We start from the raw sequence: 9,612 nt of genomic DNA on the forward strand, positions 1-9,612 counted from the left end.
ATCGTGCTGTATCACTGCGAGGGACATCACCTTTCGCATAATGACTGCATAATGACAAATAAGAGAGAGGAAAATAGCACATATCAAAGAAGAGGAAAAAGCTTAGAACACAAATGTAAACAAGAAGAAAATGTCAGATGCCGCCTTGAGAGTATTTTTCTCCCACGTAAGTGTAATCAGAACTGTAATGCTGGGTTTCCTGGCAGCCTCTAGCCTGCGGTAACTAAATCTACGTGTATGTAGTGGAACAGCAGAGTCCCAGGCAAGGGTCAGAAGTTCAGTGCGGCTATGGCCATGCAGATGTGTGGTAAAGAGCACAAGCTCAGCAGCTGCAGTGGATGTGAGCCTGATAGGTATCGTGGCTGTGCCATGGTGGAAGCACAGCATCTGTAGGGGCCTTTGTGGGGAGGGGGAGGCAGTGCATAGGGCTGCAGTGGGATTGAGGTGTGGGGTTGGTAGACTGATCTCACACAGGCAGAGGTCAGGTTTGGCAGGGCTGAGCAGGAAACAAAGGCCTATCTGGTCTCCCTGGGCTGGGAAAATATCAGTAGCAGAGATCATTTTAACAGCAATAATGCTAATGTGAATGCTCTCCATAAGCCATATTTTGTAAGAAGAGTATGAGGCAGGGAAGTAAGCAGCATGCTGACTGCTGTGGGATGAATGAAGAAGGCTAGTCCCCATTGTACTTGTGACCAGAAATGCCCAGTAGCAATCCAAGCACCTGTTCACAAGCTAAGGATGAAGCCAGCCAGTTGGCCCAGAGGCTCTGCAGCTGCCACTGTGGGGTGACCCCACAGGGATCCCCATTGTGCGCCCACAATAGCAGCCAATGCTCACTTTGCAACAGAAAAACACGATGAGAGAGCCAGTGGCTGTAATGGTGGGAGGAAGACAGCACAGAGTCTGTAAAGAGAAAGCAGAGAGAGGTCTGGTTGTCTTCCAGCTTTGGTTTTATACTCCCTTACCACCAAGCAAACCTGCAGGCAATAAGCAAAAATAACGCTGCCTCATTGCATTGACTTCACTCTTTCTCTGCGTAGTCCCCAGACTTACAAAAGAATTAAAGACTCCCCTAAAATGCAATGAATTTCCTTCACATCTGTGGCCTTTTAATTTCCTACGGTAATACATAGTAATTCTTATTAAAAATAGAGGAGTATCGGAAGGCAGAATCTCCATTAGCTGTACCGAAGAAGAAAAGGGAGATGTCCAATTGACCTGACTGATCTGCGTGTTATGGCTGCATAGCAAACAGGCTCCATCAGCACATAATTACCTTCACTGTGGAAGAGCCCTTGACTCAGCTGAGGCTGGTACTCACTGTGCCGGGTACAGACGTCTATTAAGAGACAGTCCTTGTCCCCGTGAGTCATCTAAGTAGATGGAACACATTCAAAAAGGCAGGGAACAAGCAGATCCCTTGGCACCAGGACTAAGCAGACCTGATTTCCCAAGGATATCTTTTCTGAAGTGACTGTTTTTGTACACTAGAAGGTAAAAATTTTGAGATTTTATTTGTGATTGGGATATATAAAATAACTTTTTTTCTCGAAACCTCTACTGTCTAATAGTGCATGAGGTTCCTACTCAGGCTCCTTCCCTGCTACTCTCCTCCAGGGAATTGCCTCTAGAGCATTTATAATAATTGAGGAAGCATTGTCTCATTCAGACCATTACCTCTCTGCCAAATGTCACTGAAGTTGGAAGGCCTACAGAGAGAGACATACAGGCAGCATAGTCTTGTCAAACCTCATTTCCACAGGAAAACAACACATTCCAGGTAAAGCAGAAAACAGAGTGGCAGGCCCCTTTGATTTTATTATTTTTTAAATGTTTGCTTATTTGCTTTTCTGATTTGCTTTTGCGACTGAATGTAGCTGTGCCTCGTAATAGAAGCTGCCAGTCAAAAATCTGAAAGTCAAGAGACCCTGTTTGTGTAACAAAACAGCTGTTAAAAGTTTTACATCTCATTGCACAGATACTAATGTAGTCTCTGCAGACTGGGGCTTCAGAAATTGTCATTTCTGGGGGACTCCTTTGCAGGAGAGATATGGGCTGTGAGTGGGAAATAGAGCCATTCCCACGATAGACTTTGAGATTTGTTATAAGCTCCCTATACCAGGCTATCCAGCATTTAGTAGCAAATACTCATCACTTATTTACCATCAGTGTAATGCTTGAAAACAAATTTGAAGTTTTTGCTATCAATAGACACCACTTCCAGGTGCTCGATATTTTGAGTTTTGACATCAAGTTTGGTGTTCAGAAGATTCTCTGGGAACACAGCAAGGAGCACTGTTCAAGTTCATGCTTTAGATGAAAAAAGAGAGGAAGAGAGGCCTTTGGCTTAACGACAGTGGCACTTTGTAGACCTGCAGTTTTGGGGCTGGGGTGTGAGCACAGAGTTCACCACCTACAGGCAGAGCCGTGTGGTATTTCCTATGAAGAAATGAGAAGAACTTTCAAAGAAGCTTTGAGAAATGAACAGTGAGACCCTAGAGACTGGAACATGTATTCCACACTGCGCAGAATGCCCTCGGGGCACTGTAGTGTTCGTAGTGAGGGTTAGGATAGAATATAATGTCTAGCAGGGTGAGGACACAGCAAATTTTCTTGGCTGCTACTGCATATCTAAATATAAATGGTTGCACCATTTTGCATGATAAAATGACCAAATAACTTTTTCTGGATCCTTGTAATAACCAGGGGCACAGCCTTTAGCTAAGGAGTCTCGTGACCTTAAAGACATTCCTCAGCTTCTCTGCAAGTATGAAATTTTAATAAAATAAAATAAACCAAATCCTCAGCTTCCTTTTGTCAACATGTCAAGCTCAAGCACGATGCATCAGAAGCATTTTGCCATACTTAATGTAACAATGTGTTTATTAATTTAGCTAGCGGGCCAGCTCATGTTCTCACTGAGGAGTACATAATCCTCAGCTATTTAGAACCTTTCATCTGCAGATGTCAAAACACATCACAAGTGCCGCAGTACCTTTTGTCAGCGCAGAACTTTCATTAACATCAGGGGAAGGAGGATTAAGCAAAATATGTTTCCTTGATATAAATATTTATTAAGAAATTACCTTGTTTGTTCCATCTCACTGTCTTTCAATGGCAAGTGTCACCAGAGTGCTTGCCCTCCCTCCCCAGGCAGTGACTCACACTGCCGTAGGGCCCCGCTGCCCAGCCAGCAGCCATCTCCAGCACAGCACTGCTCGCCCTAGGAGCCACCGCTGCGTTCCACTGCCCAGCCCCACCAAGCACAGCAAACAAAAGCCCAGACAAAAATTAATCACACAATTGCATTAGTGCCCTCTGAACCAGCACACTCAGCTAGTCCTCCGCTGAACTCTGCTGTACTGAGGAGACCTTCGGGTGGATTATGCTTAACCAGAAGCATTAGCGCTGTGTACAGTGCAGTGCCCCATTCCCTCCCACGCAGATCAGAGTTAATGTCACATCGCCACACATGCAGCTGTAATGGCAGCATCCATGATTGCTTGGCATGAAACAGTTTGGCTTACCTATGTCTTCTTCTAGATCCTATCTGAGACCCAAAACAGCCCGGCACGCAATGCACTGTGCGGCTGACCCAGTGCTCCCCTCCAAAGCCCCACCGCTCTGCAAGTGCTTTGTGCTGCTCCTTCTGCCCAGAGGTGAAAATACACCTCTTAGCCTCCTGTAGCACAGGGATTATCCTCTTGACCTCTCTCCGTGTCAGGATGAGGGCAGCCGGCACTCAGCTCTCAGTCGGGAAACTCCACCTGGTGTTTCTGCTGCCAGACATTTCTCATCCCTATCCTGCAGGGCAGGCACCTGGCTGGCCCCATACAGGCAGGCTCTGCAGGGGTGCGCTGGGGCCATGAGCCACCCTCAGATGTAGGGCATTTCTCTGAAACCTGGGACTGGCACTTGTGTAAGGCTGATACTCACAGCTCACCATCCACTTCACACTTAAACACTGGAGACTTCTTTTTCAGAATATGCTTGCTCTTTTAAGGCACAGACAACAGCATGTGCATCATTAGAGACTCTCAAAAAAGTGGATGCTCTCTCCCCATTCTTCCCTGAGCAATAGCATTATTGGTTTGAAATGAAATCACATTTAAATTTTATTCTGAACTCAGAACAGCAGTTATCTGTGCTAACTATGCCCGAATATGCTTACATGGTGTGGAGGGTTAAAGGGAAGAGATTCTGATTTCTAACCAAAGCGTAAATGTGCAGTAAGCATGGAGAAGTCCCACCACACAATAAAGGAATTATTTTAGGCACAATGGGAGCTTTGGAACTTGGCAAATTCTGAGTGCATAGGGCAAAGGCAGTGATTCTGGGATTGTGATTTTGAACTGAAATGCTTCATAGCTTTGTGAATCTGGGCCTCGGGTGGTAGCTCAGTAATGCAGACTGCAGAAGTTCTGCTCTGTAAGATTGTAAAGAAGTTGTCTGGTGGAGCAACGATCCTGATTAACAAAAGCATGGAAGGAAGGATCTCCTCTGACCTCTGGGGCGCCTGGTGTCAGCCACAAAATAGAGAGATTTTGTTAAGTTCTTAAAATTCCCCACACTGCAGATACTGGAGGTGATATGCATGTAGGAACTGTATTGGTTCCCTAATGCAAAGGGTTTCAATTCCCATTTCAGTACAGTCCCAGATTAAATAAATATTGATCTAAGAAAGGTGGTTCATCTCAGCAGCACTTTCATAGATCAATTAACAACTGCGGTAAGGAGATGTAACTCTAGAGGCTTAACATGTTGCCTGTACCCTCAATAGTAGCGTGGCCTCTGAAAGATTTTGAAGCAATACAAGTATGGGGCTCTGGAGCTTGCCAGCTCCCATTAACCTTGACAAGAGGGTGGGTGGGTAGGCAGAACTAAGGGACTCGTGATTCAGCGCAGCAGAGGCTGACCTCTATGTTTGCCTCCTGTGCAAACTCATGCAGAACAAATTAATGCTTAAACAGTGCCATCTCCACTGCAGACAGGAAAATCCAAATACAACCAATTTCCTGTGAGCTGTCTGAAGCCCAGCCTGGGACTGTACCGCCTGAAAACACAGAGCCAACTTGAACCAGAAGCCCCGGATCTTTAAAAACTTGAGGTCAACGAGCAATTATTGATTTCACTGTGAAAGCCTGTATGGGTCTGGAAGCGATAGGAATTTCTTATGCTCTTAGGCACAGAGCAGTGGAAGAAACTGCTGCCTGTCCTCAGACCAGCACCTGTGAGAAAATGGGGATCCCAAGCACAAAGAATCACAGAATCACAGGGTTGGAAGGGACCTCAAGGATCATGAATCTCCAACCCCCCTGCCACAGGCAGGGCCACCAACCTCCACATTTAATACTAGACCAGGCTGCCCAGGACCCCATCCAACCTTATCTTGAACACCTCTAGGGATGGGGCATCCACAACCTCTCTGGGCAGCCTGTTCCAGTACCTCACCACTCTCTCTGTAAAGAATTTCATCCTGACATCCAAAAGCACCCCCAAACCGAGTCCAAATCAAGTGCAAACCAAGTCCTGCTGCCATCCCACGCCCCATCCACATCTCTTGTCCCTGCCCACACTTTTCCAAGGGCAGTGGGTGCAGGAGAAGGGCAGAGCGGGATGCAGAGCACTACAGCAACACCAGCTCCGTCCCCATCAGCCCCTCACCTCACTCCCTTGCAGAGGGTCAGACAAATGGAGTGGGCATTGGCACCACCAGCAGGCACCCGGAGGGGCCCCCTGACATGGCTGGTATCTGGAAATGAGCACTGGTGGCATTTCAGGAGCATGAATTATTGAGGAGGCCCAGTTAGACACCACTGCCTGCTGCCTTATACTGTGGGGCTGGGTTATGCAAGAAAGGGATATCATCAGCGAGCGGCAGCAGCAGTGAGCAGACAGGAGTCCTGCAGGTCTTGGCAGAGTTCCAGATAGAAGTGAAGTGAAATAAAATAAAAAGTGACTCTCCTCGATTCAGTCCTCAGATTACCCTAAAATAAATGGCTCTCCAAGCTTCCTAATTATATATACATTTGCAAAGCCTTCCCCCAACAACAACAAAAAAGGCACATATTTGTCTCTACTGAGTTCTCTGCAGTGTTGTCACAGCTAAAAGCTGTTAGATATTTTCACATATATATTTCCAGATTCTTTCCTTTGTGAACAATAAATCCCTCTCTAAAAATGTACACAAACATGGAAGAGGCAGCACCTTTTAGAAAAGGGCTTTGATTTTCTGTTATTAATATCTTTTTCCATTGTGTTTCATGTTACTCTCATCTTTAATTCTGCCGTGTATGAAACTGTGACATTTCATATTTAGCTCTGGGGTGTGCTTGCTTATTTTAAGTCAACATATTGTATTTTAGTTGTTAATGTTCAGCTGGGAGCTAAGGTTTGCTTTGATCAGCTGAGTTTTCTGCCTGAGCACATTAGTGCTCCAGACTGACTTGAAGATTAAGAAAGATATGTAATTGTATAATTGTCATTAATTCTGGAACTGAGAAACATCTTTGGTCTTTGCACATTTTTTTTTAATCATTATTTTTTTAATACTGAAATGTATAAAACCGTAAAGCATTCACAAAGCAGTGGTGTCAAGGGTTACTCAATTGTACTTGGTGATATGAGATACTATACACATAAAAAAGGAGAATCAGTCCCTGAAAGAAAGGAAGTTTCAAAAGGAGGGCTTGTAAGAGGCAGGAGGGAAAGGGAATTGTTTTAGGAACCCTGATCTTACCATTCCTACCTCACCTCACTTCATATCACTAGCATGTGGCTCTGACTCCCCACCAGCTCAGGTTTGTGGGCCATCACATCTGTACTGGGAGTCTCTGCAAATGGAGGAATATGCACAGGAAAAACACACAGTCACAGCTAAAAACTAGGACAAGCTGGATAACGTATTTACCATCTGTGGTAGAAATAGAAAAGGCTGAAGACTGTACCTAAATTTTCTGTATGAAAATGACTGTGGGCGAGCATTTAGCTTGCTTTTAAATGCAGTAATATGATTTTTCTTTCTCCTCCTCAGGTAGAAGTTCTCAGACTGTGCCTGCTGGTTACCATTTGTACTGCCCACCTGTGTAAGGCAGTGACCTGCATTTATCATACTGTCCTTCAACACGATCAGTATCTCAGCCCTCATCCCTACCTGCAGCCAGGGCAGGCAATGCCAGTGGCTAGAAATGGGCACAGATAGGGCTCTGCCTCACAGTGTGCTTCACTGAGGAAGGGAGGGAGTGCTGCTTCTAAGGCAGCACACTCCCTAAAGCCACAGACAATGAGATCTTCCTATGCCAAACCCAGCTGTGGAGGAAAGGGGAACCTCTGTTTAGGAAGCAGCCTGAGGCACCCAGTGGGAGATGGTACCTGCTGTACATGAACATGTAGGAAAGAGCATCTCTGAGTGCAGAGACTACTCCTCACACCTGCAGCTCTGCCAGCAAGATTGGGAAAGTCATAGAACTGTTAAGGTTGGAAAGGACCTCTAAGACCATCTATTCCAATCATCAACACCATGCCCACTAAGGCATGTCCCTAAGCACCACATCAACACTGTTCTTGAACATCTCCAGGGATGGTGACTCAAAATGCTCCCTGAGCAGCCTGTTCCAATATCTCACCGCTCTTTCTTCCTAATATCCAATGTGAACCTCTCCTGGTGCAACTTGAGGCCATTCCCTCCGGTCCTATTTCTGTTATATGGGAGGCCAACTCCCACCTCACCACAGCCTCCTTTCAGGGAGCTGTAGAGAGCAATAAGGTCTCCCCCTGAGCCGTCTCTTCTCCAAACTATACAATGCCAGTTCTCTCAGCCACTCCTAAGACTCATGCAAGCCTTCTACACTTCCACCTGAGCCACTGCTCAGACTTACAGTGAGGACTGTGACATACAAGGAAAAAGAGCTTACAAACCAGGCAGATCAGCATGGTGGAGATGAAATGCAAAGACACATGACCAACAAAGAAACCATGGGCATTTACAGTTGTATGTTGGCAACATACACTGACTCAGGGCAGCTGGAGTATTTGCACAGGTCTGGTAGATGGGATAGGACCCCTGGAGTCTCTCAGCATTTGCAATAGCAACTAGAGACCAAGCAAAACCCTTGCGCATGGTAGCTAACACTGGATTCCTGGCTTTGGGTAATGAATCCCGCTGTGTCCTGCTCTTTCCCATTCAGATGCCAAGTATTAGCCAGAGATGGCTACAGTCTCATAACAGGTTGACCAAATCCCAGCATCTCTTATAGACAAGCATTTTTCAGATCCTTCTTGCTCATTTAATTGCAAACATTACAACACATCACTTCTCAAAAGGACCTAATTCTACAACGCAGAAAGCACTGACTGTGCTGGGGAAGAGCAGGGAGCGCTCAGAAGAGCCTTGGCTCTGGCTCAGCACCTGAATCACTGCATCTATATCTCCATTTAATCAGTCTCCAGTTTCCACAGAAACAGTTGTTAGAAATATTTGTTTATTGATTATTCTCTTATTTATCTGACATTTTAAGCACCGTGTAATTATCTAATTCTCTATTTATTTATTACATATCACTTTCGTTTAAGTGTAATTAGCAGCAAAGCTGCTAACAACGCCTGAATGTTTCTGCAGATACTGGAAAGAATAAAACACTCTTATTTTCTAAAGAAATGCTGGCTGTGATGTATCTGCTACTACAGATGGCAAAATATAACTCACCAAGAGCATGAGTAACTATTATTTTTTCTAATTGCAATCCTCATGTGGGTTAGAGCTGTCATGCCTGATGGGCAGATTGTTGCCCACTGATTTCTGTCAGATGGTAAGACAGAGCTTCTGGTGTTTATGAGAGACTCCATTTTATGCCTGCCCATAGCTCTTCTCATCTGGGCTTTGAAGTATCCAATCTGCAAGAGCCCTCAGGATGCCAATATCCAATAGCCTGCATGCAGTGGCAGTGATGGGAGTGGAGTTAGATAATCTGGTCTACAATGATTAAATGAGTATTTCAGAGATAACAGCATCTGCACATGAAGTTCCACCACAAATTCAAACAATTTCAAAAAGAATTACCATTTTTTGTGTAATAATTACATTTGAACACTGAAGAATAAGGGCATGTTTTCCACTGGCAACTTTTCAGCAGTACAGTAAGATTACTGGAAATTTCCCCAGCAAAGTATCCAGTCAGGTAAAAGCAGATCACAGCTAGTATTTAATCAGAACATTAATATACTCCTGGGATCAGTTGGGCTCCTTGTTTCACTGTGTGTGTTTTTAAGCCAATAGCTGTTTGCACATAGCAGGTACTGTCTTCTGGTGAGTGGTTATGGTAGATGCTAATCTGTGTTGGGGGTGCTGGGCAGATTCAGCAGCCTTTCTGTGTCCTGAGTTTGTCATTTCCTGTGGATTCAGTAGCACTGTAAGTCTCCGGAACTTATCGCCTCTTGGGAGAATTAAACGTTACCTCTTTGTGTGAACTTGACCCTTATCAGCCTCTTGTTTTCTGGAAACTTTTTTCTACACATATGCATGGACATCCACAGAGACCATCCCCACAGACTCATGGAGAAGTGACTTTTAGGTTATAATAAGGAAAGCAAGGACCAAAAAGTCCTCATTTC

Source organism: Meleagris gallopavo, chromosome 5 (assembly GCF_000146605.3).
Source record: "Meleagris gallopavo isolate NT-WF06-2002-E0010 breed Aviagen turkey brand Nicholas breeding stock chromosome 5, Turkey_5.1, whole genome shotgun sequence".
NCBI lineage: Eukaryota > Metazoa > Chordata > Aves > Galliformes > Phasianidae > Meleagris > Meleagris gallopavo.